The sequence below is a fragment of the Doryrhamphus excisus genome, linkage group LG6 (genome assembly GCF_037039965.1).
Source record: "Doryrhamphus excisus strain RoL-2023G ecotype Guam linkage group LG6, RoL_Dexc_Guam_v1.1, whole genome shotgun sequence".
Taxonomy (NCBI): domain Eukaryota; kingdom Metazoa; phylum Chordata; class Actinopteri; order Syngnathiformes; family Syngnathidae; genus Doryrhamphus; species Doryrhamphus excisus.
The window spans coordinates 248,402-264,964 of record NC_136362.1 but is presented as its reverse complement, the minus strand read 5'-3'; the positions used below and the strand labels follow the sequence as shown (position 1 = coordinate 264,964).

The 16,563-nt window shown below is 46.9% G+C and overlaps 10 non-coding genes across 10 annotated transcripts; 7 read left to right on the top strand and 3 right to left on the bottom strand.

Annotated features, from left to right (window-relative positions):
• Window positions 1-1,044: 1,044 nt before the first annotated feature.
• Window positions 1,045-1,117, bottom strand: trnav-uac (transfer RNA valine (anticodon UAC)). Its single transcript has one exon. It is a non-coding gene; the product is annotated as a tRNA-Val (tRNA).
• A 627-nt stretch (window positions 1,118-1,744) lies between these two features.
• Window positions 1,745-1,817, bottom strand: trnav-cac (transfer RNA valine (anticodon CAC)). Its single transcript has one exon. It is a non-coding gene; the product is annotated as a tRNA-Val (tRNA).
• Window positions 1,818-2,806: 989 nt separating this feature from the next.
• Window positions 2,807-2,878, top strand: trnaq-cug (transfer RNA glutamine (anticodon CUG)). Its single transcript has one exon. It is a non-coding gene; the product is annotated as a tRNA-Gln (tRNA).
• Window positions 2,879-5,938: 3,060 nt separating this feature from the next.
• Window positions 5,939-6,025, top strand: trnay-gua (transfer RNA tyrosine (anticodon GUA)). The gene is given in 2 exon segments: window positions 5,939-5,975; window positions 5,990-6,025. It is a non-coding gene; the product is annotated as a tRNA-Tyr (tRNA).
• A 340-nt stretch (window positions 6,026-6,365) lies between these two features.
• trnaq-cug (transfer RNA glutamine (anticodon CUG)) lies at window positions 6,366-6,437 on the top strand. Its single transcript has one exon. It is a non-coding gene; the product is annotated as a tRNA-Gln (tRNA).
• A 2,226-nt stretch (window positions 6,438-8,663) lies between these two features.
• Window positions 8,664-8,735, bottom strand: trnac-gca (transfer RNA cysteine (anticodon GCA)). Its single transcript has one exon. It is a non-coding gene; the product is annotated as a tRNA-Cys (tRNA).
• Window positions 8,736-10,952: 2,217 nt separating this feature from the next.
• On the top strand, window positions 10,953-11,025 carry trnav-cac (transfer RNA valine (anticodon CAC)). The gene has a single exon. It is a non-coding gene; the product is annotated as a tRNA-Val (tRNA).
• A 1,183-nt stretch (window positions 11,026-12,208) lies between these two features.
• trnal-cag (transfer RNA leucine (anticodon CAG)) lies at window positions 12,209-12,290 on the top strand. Its single transcript has one exon. It is a non-coding gene; the product is annotated as a tRNA-Leu (tRNA).
• A 574-nt stretch (window positions 12,291-12,864) lies between these two features.
• Window positions 12,865-12,951, top strand: trnay-gua (transfer RNA tyrosine (anticodon GUA)). The gene is given in 2 exon segments: window positions 12,865-12,901; window positions 12,916-12,951. It is a non-coding gene; the product is annotated as a tRNA-Tyr (tRNA).
• Window positions 12,952-13,889: 938 nt separating this feature from the next.
• Window positions 13,890-13,976, top strand: trnay-gua (transfer RNA tyrosine (anticodon GUA)). Its single transcript is given in 2 exon segments — window positions 13,890-13,926; window positions 13,941-13,976. It is a non-coding gene; the product is annotated as a tRNA-Tyr (tRNA).
• The last annotated feature ends 2,587 nt before the right edge of the window (window positions 13,977-16,563 follow it).

The window sequence follows — 16,563 nt, the reverse complement described above, 5'->3', positions numbered from 1 at the left end:
AACGTGTGCCCTTGAGGTCACTGGTTTGTCTTGTAACCTCATCTCCGGCCTTTTGAAGAATGAAGCCAGCCAACAAACCTTTTCAAACTGTTTGCCAAGTCGCAACATAAACAGGGATTGTGCTGAAACCCAAGCTTGAATCAGGGACCTTCAGAACGTCAGTCTAACACTCTCCCAAGTGAGTGTTTCAGCTTCTAAGGTGGGGTTCTGCTTTTTCAGTCGTGGCTAAAAGTGGGGGCAGTGTGAAGCTGTGTCTGTGCCATGTATGTTGCTGTGTACCTGGTCCAGTGTGTTCTCATCTTGGGTTGGAATGTCCCCATGCTGGTAACGGGTGGGGAATACAGTCCGTTAATGAGGATACAGAAAAGGTACAGAAAATGGATGGATTTCATTGGTCGACGTCCCCAGATATATTGTATAGTGGACAGTATCACCCCCTGGGGTACAATTCCCAGACAGGGAGTTTTTGTTTTGTATGTCACAGTGAACCTTGAGTTGAACCTTGAGTAGGGTTAAGATTCGGGTAGAGCAAACCCTTCTCACGAGAATAAGACCTCTCTCAATTTTCGTTTCCAAGTGCTCAGCTGTGTTGTACAATCTGACAGTCCTTTGCTGCCAAATCATTCCAGTCGTGGATAATGGACCTGACCAGGAAAATGCCAGCTGTGGCATTTCAACCAGTGATACAACTAATTTAACTAATTTAAATTCAGCACACAGCATAGGAGGGTAAAAGATAGCCTAGCAAAGAGGGGCACGTTTGTTCAATTCCAGCAGTCCTCTTCTGGTGTTGGTGATTCATCGCTTTTATTGATACATCTGGAAGATATCTTTCCTGTTGAAAATTGCTCAACATGCAGAAAACATTGCATTACAAATACACAAAAACAAGTCATCTGAGCAAAGGCCTGGAGGCTCAGTTTGTAGGGCATCAGACTTTTAATCTGAGGGTCAAGAGTTCAAGTCCCTTCAAAGATCAAGTACATGTCCTTGTTCCTATTTGTCACCTTGATTTTTTTTGTAAAAGGAGGACTTGAAAGGCCATGTTTCCACCCAGTTTCGAACTGGGGACCTTTTGCATGTAAGGCAAACATGATAACCACTACACTATGGAAACCTGAAGGATGGGGCTTTTAAGGGGACTGAGCTCAATTTTATTTCACATATTAAAAATGTTACAAAAACAGGATTTTATTTTTCATTTAAAGAATATAGCCAGAGTCCGCCCGTTCCTCTCTCGGGCAAATAGAGAGATGCTGATGCATGCTTTTATTTCCAGTCGTATTGACTATTGCAATGCCCTGCTTTCTGGTCTTCCTAAAAGAAACATCACAAGTCTGCAACTTTTACAGAACAACTTTTGCTGCACGTGTGCTGACGAGGAACAGAAGGCAGGCGCATATTACACCGCTTAATGGTTTTTAAATGTCTTAGGGGTTGTGGGCCTTCTTATTTTTACTAATGGTATATATCTCTCTTTCTTATCTCTCCAAGGTTTTTAAATTCTTAGGGCTTGTGGGCCTTATCTTTCTGAATTTCTTTTACGTTATGAACCATCGCGGTTCCTCAGGTCCTCCAACACCGGCCTGTTATGTATTCCCAGCCCATCAGTCATCCGGGAAATATGGATTGTGTGTCCAAATTGGGGATGGATGCTTGTGTACACACCTTCAGACATCAAACACATATCCTTGTTCCGGTTTGTCACCTTGATTTTTTTGTAAAAGCAGGACTTGAAAGGCCATGTTTCCACCCAGTTTTGAACTGGGGACCTTTTGCGTGTGAGGCAAACGTGATAACCACTACACTATGGAAACCAGAGGGAAGGGTCTTTTAAGGGGACTGGCAAAGTCACAAAGCAGTTGCCAAACAATGAAACACGACGATGTGTCCAAAGTGGGGCCAGATTGACAATTGTCCAAATTGACAAAGATTTCTCCTTTGTAGGGAAAATTGTTCCCGAGATAATGGGCTTTTCTTCAACAAAACAAGACAATTGCGGCTTGAAAGGTGTTTGATCAATTCCACAGCTGACCTAGTTTCTCATGGAACAGAAGGAGTGAGACCTGGAGGGTTGCAGTCTCTAATGAGGCGTGGGTTCAAATCCCACTTCTGACAGTGCGGGGCCACAAGTCTTTCTAGTTCCAGGTAAAAGCCCGGCTCCTCATGTATTTTCCATAAAGTACCAAGGTGTTGTCCTGTTGTCCTTGTATTTTGAGGGCAAAATGAGGCGTTTGCAAGTGGACCTCAGACCTTCTCACCTGAACAGGGACTTGAATCCCGGACACTCAGATCAAAAGTTTCATGTTCGGGACCAAATGGTCCTTTGAGCCGAATATCTTCCCAGTGACCTGCAAGATCCAGAAGGAGGCAGGGATGTTCTGTGCCTCCATTGTCGAGGCGGCTGTGGCCCTAAGGTGGATGCCATTGGTGAGGGATGCCGTCAAGCTGAAGGAGTTCTATTGGGCCTTTTTGGCTCATGGGACTTCAGCTGACAGGAACCGACAAGCCAAGCGGTCCGCGGCTTTGGCATTCGCTGAGGCAATAACTCTGACATGGGAGGAGTTTGGAGAAACCATGGAGAAGGACTTCCGGACGGCTTCGAAGAGATTCTGGACCACCATCCGGCATCTCAGGAAAGGAAAGCAGTACACAGTGAAGACGCCGTCAAACGCTTGGCTGACCCCACAAGACCCCTGGATTGTACCCGAAAATACTTAGCGCTCATCAAAGAGTAAAGTTGTTGTCCTGGTTTGCAAAGCCTCCATTGTTACGCCACAAGGTGCCAGTCACATCCAAAGCAAAGGGTTCCATGGTGTAATGGTTAGCACTCTGGACTCTGAATCCAGTGGTCCAAGTTCAAGTCTTGGTGGAACCTACTTGCCCTGCAGCAATTGAGTGTTTGGACTGAGTCTTCCTGTAAGAGTATGATGACTTATTGACTTACTCTACAAATCAGTGGTAACCGTGGATCAGGATGAGGTCCCCAAACGACGCCAATGTCTGTGACAGCTGATGTTAAGGATCAGCTGATCAGAAGATACTTGGTTTGTGTGCGGGGCCACAAGCCTTTCCAGTTCCAGTTAAAAGCCAGGCTCCTCATGTAGTTTCCATAGAGTACCAAGGGATTGTCCTGTTGCCCTCGTATTTTGAGGGCAAAAAGGAGGCGTTTGCAAGTGGACCTCAGACCTGGTCACCTGAACAGGGACTTGAATCCCGGACACTCAGATCAAACGTTTCATGTTCAGGTGACCGGCTCAACCTTTGTCTTGTCTGACCACGAACTCTTTTTGTCCAGAAGATATTTGGATTGTCCATGTGGGTAGTTTAAGACCTCAGTCCATCTTGGGGGTGGACATTTCGGGGCCTCTTCATCTCTGCAAGGCCTCGGTGGAATGGTTGGGGTCACCTTGATGCGCTACTTGGGAGCAATAAATCACGTACTGGGCTTTTTCACTATTCCATGATAAGAGACTAATCTAGAGAATGCGGCCAGGATTAGGTTTGGGGTATTTGTCTGACGCTGAGGGATAGATCCTGGACTCATTTCCGATCCCACAACTCTTTTACAAAATACAAAGGATTCCTTGGAGAATGCGGGTATCGACTCTGCTACTTCTTGCATGCTAAGCAAGCACTTTACCATTTGAGGTAATTCCCCTGGTTTGGGGTATTTGTCGGATGTTAAGGGGTAGATCCAATCCCAACATCTCTTCGCCAAAAGGCAAAGAACTCCTTGGAGACTGTGGGCATTGATCCCACAACAAGACAAGACAAGGTGCTAGAGGGGAGAATGCAGTTAGGACTGGGTTTAGGTTAGGACTGGGTTTAGGGTGATACCTATGGCTGTATTTGGCCTAGATATCGGAATTGGGGCCCGGATTAGTATTCGCTACTTGGGAATATTTCATCAAAAAATCAAAGGAGTTTATGGAGAATGCAGGCATTTATCCCGCTACCTCTCACATGCTAAGCGAGCGCTCTACCATTTGAGCTAATTCCCCTGCTGATGCAGCGTTGGCAGAGAAGGTCCAGTCTCATAACTATTTTGGTTCCTTTGCTGGAGTACGTCAAAGCGACACAGTCTCTGCCTTTCAGAGTGCATCCATGATGCAGTCCCTGGTTGTCTCGTGACTGGGACTTGGCGCTCTCACCACTGCGGCCGTTGTTCGACTCCCGGTCAGGGAAATGACATTCGGTTAGGTTTTGACTGGAGATAGGATTTGTCTTGGTCGAATGGTTAGGGTCATCTTTCAGATTGTGCAGATGAGTATAATAAACTAAAACAATATAATGAATAATCACCTTCAAGATGTATCAATAAAAGGGCTGAATCGCCCAATGTGGGGCTCAAACAAACGACCCTGAGATTAAAAGTCTCATTCGCTACCGGCTGAGCTAATCGGGCCTTTTTCTGCTCTAGATATCATTTTTTGTTTTGCTTTTTATTGATGTTGCCTTCCTGATGTTTGATCAATTTTACAGCTGACCGAGTTTCTCAGGGAACAGAAGGAGCAAGACGTTCAGTCATCGCTGAGAACTTTGGAAGTGGAGTCACCTTAAGTCAGGTCTGCTTTGGTGAACTTCAGAGGCATCATGACCAGTCTGCATCAAAGCATTGTCTGACATCCTAGGCTGGTTTCTGGCATTAAGATTAAGATTAAGATATGCCTTTATTCGTCCCTCAGTGGGGAAATTTGTATTCTTCATTCTTCATTCATTGTATTGATTCTTCATTCAGTTGCCATCCCTGATAGATGGTTAAGAATTTCTACAGACGACCTCATTTGTGAGGGAACTGTTCACAACTTGATTGCTGCAGGGCAAGTCGGTTCCGTTAGAATTTGGATTTTCAAAAGGAACAAAGACAATAAATCTACAACCTCGTCAAAGGACATGTAAACAGTGCAGCCATAGCAGACGATGCTTTCTATCATTTATTGATGTTTTATTTGGATTTCTGTCGTCAGTCGCTTCAGGATGACAGCAGTTCACAGATCGCGACCCCAACCATTCCACCGAGATAAAAAAAATCCTATCTCCAGTCAAAACCTGACATTTTAATGTAAATTCCGTGACTGGGAATCGTATCCGGTCCTCGGCGATGAGAGCACCAAGTCCCAGCCACTAGACCTCCAGAGACTGCATCATTGTTGCACTCAAAAAGGCAGAGACTGTGTCGTTTTGACGTACTCCAGCAAAGGAACCAAAATAGTTGTGAGACTGGACCTTCTCTGCCAATGCTGCATCAGCAGGGGAATTAGCTCAAATGGTAGAGCGCTCGCTTAGCATGTGAGAGGTAGCGGGATCAACGCCCGCATTCTCCAAAAACTCTTTTGTTTTTGTGTCATTAAATGTTCCCAAGTAGCAAACACTCATCCAGGCCCCAATCCCGATACCTACGACAAATACAGCCATAGGTATCACCCTAAACTCAGTCCTAACCTAAACCCAGTCTTAACTGCATTCTGCCCTCTAGCACCTAGCGTCTTGTCTTGTTGTGGGATCAATGCCCGCAATCTTCAAGGAGTTCTTTGCCTTTTGTAGAAGAGATGTTGGGATTGGATCTATCCCTTAACATCCGACTAATTACCCCAAACTAGGGGAATTACCTCAAATGGTAAAGTGCTTGCTTAGCATGCGAGAAGTGGCAGAATCGATACTCACATTCTCCAAGGAATCCTTTGTATTTTGTAAAAGAGATGTGGGATTGGAAATCGTGAAAAGAAGTGCCAAGACCGTTTTCAGGACCAACTGATGACCTCTGAATTCAATCAGAAACGTCACACCTCTCCACCTGAGACTCTCCACCTGAGACTCTCCACCACAAGACTTGATTATCTAATCCAAATTCTGTCAATAGTGGTATTCTCAGCCACAACCGCAATGAGACGCCGTTGAACTCTCGGCCGTACTCACTAGCCTCAAAGCGACAAGACCTTCGATAGCTCAGTTGGAAGAGCGGAGGACTGTAGTGGTTCAAGCTGGCATCCTTAGGTTGCAGGATCAAGTCCGGCTCGAAGGACATGCCCTTTGCTCATGTTATGTCTGCCAGGAAAGAATGGCAATGCCGTCTTGTCTGAAGGACTTCCGCTTCCCTGTCGATGGAGTTGGACTTGAGTCTTTGTGACGCAGTCTGAAATTGGCAAACGGAGAAATTCTGATTGAGTGATCAATGCAGTTTGTCTATTTGAATACATTTTATCTCAACTCCTTTTGGAAAAGGACAGCCATTTCCGTGAGAGCACAAGACCCCTGGATTGTACCCCAAAATACTTTGTGCTTATCAAAGAGTAAAGTTGGTGTCCTGGTTTGCAAAGCCTCCATTGTTATGCCAAAAGGTCCCAGTCACATCCAAAGCAATGGGTTCCATGGTGTAATGGTTAGCACTCTGGACTCTGAATCCAGTGATCCAAGTTCAAGTCTTGGTGGAACCTACTTGCCCTGCAGCAATGGAGTGTTTGGACAGTGTCTTCCTTTAACAGTAAGCGTATGATGACTTATTCACTTATTCTACAAATCAGTGGTAACCGTGGATCAGGATGAGGTCCCTAAACTACACCAATGTCTGTGACAGCTGATGTCAAGGATCAGCTGATCAGAAGATACTTGGTTTGTGTGCGGGGCCACAAGTCTTTCCAGTTCCAGTTAAAAGCCAGGCTCCTCATGTAGTTTCCATAGAGTACCAAGGGATTGTCCTGTTGCCCTCGTATATTGAGGGCAAAAAGGAGGCGTTTGCAAGTGGACCTCAGACCTGGTCACCTGAACAGGGACTTGAATCCCGGACACTCACATCAAAAGTTTCATGTTCGGGTGACCGGCTCAACCTTTGTCGTGTCTGACCATGAACTCTTTTTGTCCAGAAGATATTTGGCTTGTCCATGTGGGTAGTTTAAGACCTCAGTCCATCTTGGAGGTGGACATTTCGGGACCAGGGCCTCTTCATCTGCAAAGACAAGTAGAGTATGCCAGAAGATTTCTCTGCCAATGCTGCAGTAGCAGGGGAATTAGCTCAAATGGTAGAGTGCTCGCTTTACATGTGAGAGGTAGTGGGATCAATGCTTGCTTTCTCCAAAACCTCTTTTGTTTTTTGTGATTAAATGTTCCCAAGTACCAAACACTAATCTGGGCTCCAATCCCAATATCTAGGCCAAATACAGCCATAGGTATCACCCTAAACCCAGTCCTCACTGCATTCTCCTGTCTAGCACCTTGTATTGTCTTGTTTGGGATCAATGCCCACAGTCTCCAAGGAGTTATTCACCTTTTGTAGAAGAGATGTTGGGATTGGATCTACCCCTTAGCATCCGACAAATACCCCAAACCAGGGGAATTAGTGCTTGCTTACCATGCGAGATGCAGCAGAATCAATACCAGCATTCCCAAAGGAATCCTTTGTATTTTGTCAAAGAAATGTGGGATCGGAAATGAGTCCAGGATCTATCCATCAGCGTCAGACAAATACCCCAAACCTAATCCTGGCCGCGTTCTCTAGACCAGTCTCTTGTCATGTAATAGTGAAGAAACCGAGTCCGTGAGTTATTGTTCCCAAACAGCGCTTCAAGATGACCCCAACCATTCCAACGAGGCCAAAGACAAATCCTCTCTCCAGTAAAAACCTATCCAAATGTCAACTCCCTGACCGGGAATCGAAATGGGGCCGCAGCAGTGAGAGCACCGAATTCTAGCCACTAGACCACCAGTTATTTTGTAAAAGAGGGAATAGAAAGCCCATGTTTCCACGCAGTTTTAAACAGTGGGCCTTATGCGTGTGAGGCAAACAGGATAACCACTAATCTATGGAAACCCGGAGTGGAGGAGGGGGGGTTATAAGAGTACTGGCAAAACTCAGAAAGCAGTGGCCAAACAATGAAACATGATGATGTGTCCAAAGTGGGGGCAGATTGACAATTGTCCAAACGGACCAAGATCTCTCCTATGTAGGGAGAATTGTAGTTCACATAAGATGTTCCAGAAATAATGGGCTTTTTTCAACAAAATGTTTTTGAATCAGAAGTCTTGTCGTGTTGAAGAAATTCCCATCCTTTCTAATGTCATGTGTAGTACACATGTGACATGTACTACAATGCTCCCTACAAAGGCAAAACCCTTGTGATTTTGGACATTTGGGCTAACAAAACAGACCACATTAGCAGGACAAAAGAGGTTGTCTTGACATTTCAATGAAATTGTCTATGCGTTGGGGAAGAGATCCGACCCCCACTGGAGGAGTTCAAGGTACCTTGGCATCTTGTTCTTGGCATCTAACATGACAGTTTACCAGTTGATCTACGTTGGATGCTCCACTGGTCCGCCACAGTGATGTGGGAGCTGAACCCAAAGGCAGAGCTCTGGTCCGATGGTCCTGAGCTTTGAGTCAGCACGGAAAGGATATGATCGTGGGTAAAAGCAGCTGAAATGACTTTGTTTTGCTTTGTTTTGTGGTGCGGCTGGACTTTCTGTTAGACATGGGGGGGGGGCTGTGTCACCCGCGAGGAAATTGGACAAAAGCCACTGCAGAAATTTCATGTCAATATGAAGAATGTAGAAAGGAGCCATGCAAAAAGGGAAAAAATCTCGAGTTATATTACACCGAAGTTGTTGCTATTATGAGCCATACATTCATGTACTCTTAGACTATTCTTAAAACAAAGGAGTGCATCAGGGGGCATCCGGATTTGAACCGGAGACCTCTTGATCTGCAGTCAAATGCTCTACCACTGAGCTATACCCCTCAAACACACCAAACATAGTTACATGACAGTTCGACCACCTACCCCCAGCCAAATGTCAATTTCCTGACCGGGAATCGAACCCAGGCCACAGCGGTGAAAGCGGCGAATCTTATCCACTAGACCACCAGGGACTGCTTTAGGTCTGCACTCAGAAAGGCAGAGACTGTGTCGCTTTGATGTAGTCCAGCAAAGGAACCAAAATAGTCATAAGACTGGACCTTCTCTGCCAACGCTGCAACAGCAGGGGATTTAGCTCAAATGGTAGAGCACTCGCTTCGCATGTGAGAGGAAGCGGGATCAATGCCCGCGTTCTCCAAAATCTCTTTTGTTTTTTGTGATTAAATGTTCCCAAGTACCAAACACTAACCCGGGCCCCAATCCCGATATCTAGGCCAAATACAGCCATAGGTATCACCTTGTCTTGTCTTGTTGTGGGATCAATGCCCGTAGTCTTCTAGGAGTTCTTTGCCTTTTGTAAAAGAGATGTTAGGATCGGAAATGAGTCCAGGATCGATCCACGTGGTAGACCCGGGTCCGATTCCCGGCCAATGCAACAGAGCTGTTTTCATACCTTTCATCGTGAAAAGAAGTGCCAAGACCGTTTTCAGGACCAACTGATGACCTATGAATTTGATCAGAAACGTCACACCTCTCCACCTGAGACTCTACACCTGAGACTCTCCACCACAAGACTTGATTATCTAATCCAAATTCAGTCAATAGTGGCATTCTCAGCCACAACCGCAATGAGACGCCGTAAAGAGTAAAGTTGTTGTCCTGGTTTGCAAAGCCTCCATTGTTACCCCAGAAGGTGCCAGTCACATCCAAAACAAAGGGTTCCATGGTGTAATGGTTAGCACTCTGGACTCTGAATCCAGTTTAGGGTGATACCTATGGCTGTATTTGGCCTAGATATCGGGATTGGGCCCCGGATTAGTATTCGCTACTTGGGAACATTTAATGTCAAAAAAACAAAAGAGCTTTTGGAAAACACAGGCATTGATCCCGCTGCTTCTCACATGCTAAGCAAGCATTCTACCATTTGAGCTAATTCTGCTGCTGATGCAGTGTTGGCAGAGAGGGTCCAGTCTCAGAACTATTTTCCTTTGCTGGAGTACGTCAAAGTGACACAGTCTCTGCCTTTCAGAGTGCAGCCATGATGCAGCTCCTGGTTGTCTCGTGGCTGGGACTTGGTGCTTTCACCACCGCGGCTGTTGTTCGATTCCCGGTCAGGGAACTGACATTTGGTTAGGTTTTGACTGGAGATAGGATTTGTCTTGGTCCTCGGTCGAACGGTTCGGGTCATCTTTAAGCGCTGTCTGTGAACTGCTGTCACTGCACATAAAAACAATTCCAAGTCCGCCAATTGAATCCCGGTCTACCTGGTCAACCGCGTAATCTTCCATGTGACAGCCGGAGATACTGGCCACTATACTAACAAGGACTGCTACTGAGTCGATGTAGTATCGATTGGCCAAAGCGGAATTCAGAACAGGCTTGTGGCCCATGACCGTTTTTATGGTAGCTGGAGACTTCAATCAGTGAAATCCTTCCCATTTTCTGTAGCTCGTATCCTCATCAACGGACTATATTCCCCACCCGTTACCGGCACGGGGACATTCCAACCCAAGATGAGAACACACTGGACCAGCTACACAGCAACATACGTGGCACAGACACAGCTTCACCCTGCCCCCACTTTTACCCACGACTGAAAAAGCTGAACACCACCTTAGAAGCTGAAATACTCACTTAGGAGAACGTTAGACGGAAGTTCTAAAGGTCCCTGGTTCAAGCCCGGTTTTCAGAACAATCCCTGTTTATGTTGTGACTTGGCAAATAGTTTGAAAAGGCTTATTGGCTGGCTGAAAGGACCTTAACTTCATTCTTCAAAAGGCCATCCAGCCATCCAGACAAGATTAGTGGAGGTTACAAGCCTATTTACAAACCATTGACTCCAAGGGCACAAGTTGAGTCCACCGAGATATCAAAGTGACCCAGAGGGTGGCTAAGGTGTTTCTTTCAAGCCGCAATTATGATGTCTTGTTTTGTTGAAGAAAAGCCCATTATTTCTGGAACAATTTTCCCTACAAAGGAGAAATCTTTGTCCATTTGGACAATTGTCAATCTGCCCCCACTTTGGACACATTGTCGTGTTTCATTGTTTGGCAACTGCTTTGTGACTTCACCAGTCCCCTTAAAAGGCCCTTCCTTCAGGTTTCCATAGTGTAGTGGTTATAACGTTTGCCTCACACGCAAAAGGTCCCCAGTTCGAAACTGGGTGGAAACATGGCCTTTCAAGACATCCTTTTACAAAAAAAATCAAGATGACAAATAGGAACAAGGATATGTTCTTGATGTCTGAAGGTGTGTACACGAGCATCCATCCCCAGTTTGGACACACAATTTATATTTCCCGGATGACTGATGGGCTGGGAACACATAACAGGTCGGAGTTGGAGGACCTGATGGACCGCGAGGGTTCATAACATAAAAGAAATTCAGAAAAATAAGAAGGCCCACAACCCCTAAGACATTTAAAAACCATTAAGAGAACCTTCAAATGGATCCTGAAACATACAGGGAGCCAATGCAGTGATTTTAAAGTTGTAAAAGTTGTAGACTTCTTTTAGGAAGACCAGAAAGCAGGGCATTGCAATAGTCAATACGACTGGATACAACACGCAAAAGGTGGAAACTGGGTGGAAACAAGGCCTTTGAAGTCCTTCATTCATTCATTCATTTTCTACCGCTTTTCCTCACAAGGGTCGCGGGGGTGCTGGAGCCTATCCCAGCAGTCTTCGGGCAAGAGGCGGGGTACTGCCCTGGACTGGTCGCCAGGCAATCACAGGGCACATATAGACAAACAACCATTCACACTCACATTCATACCTATGGACAATTTGGAGTCACCTAGCATGTTTTTGGAATGTGTGAGGAAACCGGAGTACCCGGAGAAAACCCACACATGCACGGGGAGAACATGCAAACTCCACACAGAGATGGCCGAGGGTGGGAATTGAACTCTGGTCTCCTAGCTGTGAGGTCTGCGCGCTAACCATTAGACCTCCGTGCCGCCCCTTTGAAGTCCTTCTTTTACAAAAAAAATCAAGGTGACAAATAGGAACAAGGACATGTGCTTGATCTCTGAAGGGACTTGAACACGAAGTGAGCCCCCAGGCCTTTGGTCAAAAGACTTGTTTTTATGTATTTGGAATGAAATGTTTTCTGCATGTTGAACACTTTTCAACAGGAAAGATATCTTTCAGATGTATCAATAAAACTGCTGAATCGCCAAACATGGGGCTCAAACCCACGACCATGAGATTAAGAGTCTCATGCTCCACCGACTGAGCTAATCGGGCCTTTTGCTGCTCTAGATATTAGTTTTTATTGATGTGGCCATCGTGATGTTTGATCAATTCCACAGCTGACCTAGTTTCTCATGGAACAGAAGGAGCCAGACGTGAAGGGTCAGGATGGCCGAGCGGTCGAAGGCGCTGCATTCAGGGTGCAGTCTCTAATGAGGCGTGGGTTCAAATCCCACTTCTGACAGTGCGGGGACACAAGGCTTTCTAGTTCCATTTAAAAGCCTGGCTCCTCATGTATTTTCCATAAAGTACCAAGGTGTTGTCCTGTTGTCCTTGTATTCTGAGGGCAAAATGAGGCGTTTGCAAGTGGACCTCAGACCTTGTCACCTGAACAGGGACTTGAATCCCGGACACTCAGATCAAAAGTTTCATGTTCGGGACCAAATGGTCCTTTGAGCCGAATATCTTCCCAGTGACCTGCAAGATCCAGAAGGAGGCAGGGATGTTCTGTGCCTCCATTGTCGAGGCGGCTGTGGCCCCTAAGGTGGATGCCATTGGTGAGGGATGCCGTCAAGCTGAAGGGGTTCTATTGGGCCTTCAGCTGACAGAAACCGACAGGCCAAGCGGTCCGCGGCTTTGGCATTCGCTGAGGCAATAACTCTGACATGGGAGGAGTTTGGAGAAGCCATGGAGAAGGACTTCCGGACGGCTTCGAAGAGATTCTGGACCACCATCCAGCATCTCAGGAAAGGAAAGCAGTCCACAGTGAAGACGCCGTCAAACGCTTGGCTGTACTCATTTGCCCCAAAACAACAAGACCTTCGATAGCTCAGTTGGAAGAGCGGAGGACTGTAGAGGTTCAAGCTGGCATCCTTAGGTCGCTGGTTCAAGTCCGGCTCGAAGGACAAGCTGTTTCTTATGTTATGTCTGCCAGGAAAGAATGGCAATACCGTCTTGTCTGAAGGACTTCCGCTTCCCTGTCAATGGAGTTGGACTTAAGTCATTGTCACGCAGTCTGAAATTGGCAAACGGAGTAATTCTGATTGAGTGATCATTTGAGTGTCTATTTGAATACGTTTCATCTCAACTCCTGTTGGAAAAGGACAGCCATTTCCGTGAGAGCACAAGACCCCTGGATTGTACCCCAAAATACTAAGCGCTCATCAAAGAGTAAAGTTGTTGTCCTGGTTTGCAAAGCCTCCATTGTTACGCCAGTAGGTGCCAGTCACATCCAAAACAAAGGGTTCCATGCTGTAATGGTTAGCACTCTGGACTCTGAATCCAGTGATCCAAGTTCAAGTCTTGGTGGAACCTACTTGCCCTGCAGCAATTGAGTGTTTGGACTGAGTCTTCCTGTAAGAGTATGATGACTTATTGACTTACTCTACAAATCAATGGTAACCGTGGATCAGGATGAGGTCCCCAAACGACGCCAATGTCTGTGACAGCTGATGTTAAGGATCAGCTGATCAGAAGATACTTGGTTTGTGTGCGGGGCCACAAGCCTTTCCAGTTACAGTCAAAAGCCAGGCTCCTCATGTATTTTCCATAAAGCACCAAGGTGTTGTCCTGTTGTCCTTGTATTTTGAGGGCAAAATGAGGCATTTGCAAGTGGACCTCAGACCTTGTCACCTGAACAGCGACTTGAATCCCGGACACTCAGATCAAAAGTTTCATGTTCGGTACCAAATGGTCCTTTGAGCCGAATATCTTCCCAGTGACCTGCAAGATCCAGAAGGAGGCAGGGATGTTCTGTGCCTCCATTGTCGAGGCGGCTGTGGCCCTAAGGTGGATCCCATTGGTGGCGCGCTACTACGTGCTATCTGGTCCTTGTACAACAAGACCTTCGATAGCTCATTTGGAAGAGCGGAGGACTGTAGAGGTTCAAGCTGGCATCCTTAGGTCGCTGGTTCAAGTCCGGCTCGAAAGACAAGCTGTTTCTTATGTTATGTCTGCCAGGAAAGAATACGCCAGAAGGTGCCAGTCACATCCAAAACAAAGGGTTCCATGGTGTAATGGTTAGCACTCTGGACTCTGAATCCAGTTTAGGGTGATACCTATGGCTGTATTTGGCCGAGACATAGGGATTGGGGCCCGGATTAGTATTCGCTACTTGGGAACATTTCATCAGTAAAACAAAGGAGTTTATGGAGAATGCGGGCATTGATACCGCTACCGCTCACATGCTAAGCGAGCGCTCTACCATTTGAGCTAATTCCCCTGCTGATGCAGCGTTGGCAGAGAAGGTCCAGTCTCATAACTATTTTGGTTGCTTTGCTCAACATTAGGTGAGCAGTGACTCTCTGTGATAACAGAGTTTGTGCACCAAGCATTGCTTATATAAATGCACAAACCTCCATCTTTGGTTTTACCAAAGTCCGCAGTCCTGTCTGCCCTAAGGATGGAGCGTCCTGCTAACTCGATAGCATTGTTCGGGATACTGCTGTTAAGCCAAGTCTCTGTGAAAATCATGACGTTTGAGTACATAATCCGTTTGTTTTTGGTGATACAGAGTCGTAGTTCGTCCATTTTGTTGATCAGAGATCGGACATTAGCAAGGAAAATGCTGGGTAAAGGCAGCCTCCGGTGTCCTGGAGATCTCCGGGATAAGTCGGAGATCGGCGATAAAACGGTCCGAGTTGGAGGACTTTATGTCTAGGAGCTCCTGTCTGCTATAGGATGTTAAAGCAGCACTGTACTGGATGAAAAAAACAGCGAGGAGCAGATAAAACACAGCGGATTTGCAAAATCTGGAGAGACGCTGAGCCTCGCGTTGTTGACGCGCCACCATCTTGGTCTTCATTAGTCTACATGTACTTTGCGGATCTGGAAAAGGCATTCGACCGTGTCCCTCGTGGCGTACTTTGGGGGGATTGGTGGCGCGCTACTACGTGCTATCTGGTCCTTGTACAAACGGGGCAGGAGTCTGGTTGTCATTGTCAGTAGTAAGTCGAGCCTGTTTCCGGTAAACGTTGGCCTCCGCCAAGGCTGCCCTTTGTCGCCGATTCTGTTCACAATTTTCATGGACAGAATTTCTAGGCGCAGCCAAGGTGTTGAGGGAATCTGTTTCAGGGGCCTTAGAATCTCATCTCTGCTATTTGCAGATGATGTGGTTCTTATGGCCTCTACGGGCTGTCACCTTCAGCGCTTACTGGGACGGTTTGCATCTGAGTGTGAAGCGTCTGGGATGAGACTCAGTACCTCCAAATCAGAGGCCATGGTTCTCAGTCGTTAAAGGGTGGAGTGCTCCCTCCGGGTTGGGAATGAGGTCCTACCCCAGGTGGAGGAGTTTAGGTATCTCGGGGTCTTGCTCACGAGTGAGGGAAAGTCGGAGCGTGAGGTCGACAGACGGATCGGCGCAGCCTCTACAGTAATGCGGTCGCTGTAACGGACCGTCGTGGTTAAAAAGCTCTCAATTTACCGGTCGATCTATGTTCCCACCCTCACCTATGGTCATGAGCTTTGGGTCATGACAGAAGGAATGACATCTCGGATACAGGCGGCTGAAATTAGTTTCCTCCGTAGGGTAGCTGGACTCACCCTAAGAGATAGGGTGAGGAGCTCAGTCATCCGGGAGGGCTCAGAGTAGAGCCGCTTCTCCTTCACATCGAGAGGAGTCAGTTGAGGTGGCTCAGGCATCTAGTCCGGATGCCTCCCGGACGCCTCCCTGGTGAGGTGTTCCGGGCATACCCAGCTGGGAAGAGGCCCCGGGGCAGACCGAGGACACGCTGGAGGGATTATGTCTCACAGCTGGCCTGGGAACACCTTGGTGTCCTCCCGGTGGAGCTGGAGGAGGTGGCCGGTCACCGGGAAATCTGGGCTTCCCTACTAAGACTGCTGCCCCCCGCGACCTGGACCTGGATAAGCGGAGGAAAATGGATGGATGGATGGACTTGTATACTAAAATGAGATGGAGATAATTGCAATATTTGTCAGAATAGTTCTGGAACAAACGGTGGAAGGAGTATCTGACCAACATTGCTCTGAGACAAAGATGGCATACGCCAAGAAGAAACATGCAAGTTGGAGATGTGGTGATCGTCAAAGAGGAGGAGGTTCCCCGAAACAAACGGAAACTGGCTGGGATTCTTCAAGTCCATAAGAGTGACAATGGACTAGTGAGGACAGTTGCGGTGTTTCACGATGCTTCAATGTCCCGCAATGGCGTGTGAATGCACTCAAGAGCAATAAATGCATCGAGAACAGCAGTCAAGGAAGTGTGAACTCTTTACTGGACCAGGTCAGCTAAGTAACAAAGACAATACATCTGCAAGCTCTTCAAAGGACACGTAAAGAGCACAGCCATAGCAGAGGATGGTTTCCATCCATCGTGCCTGGGTTATGGGCCCAGCACGCTACCGCTGCGCCACTCTGCTGCCGACATCTGTACAAGTACCCTGCTTTGTGCGGCTCCTTTTGAGTGTCCTCTGTTGTCAGTGAACCTCACAAGGTCAAAGTTTTTTTTTTCCTGATCAGGGCACCGTTTTAGGTTGGATGGATGAGTGATCGAAGGCGCC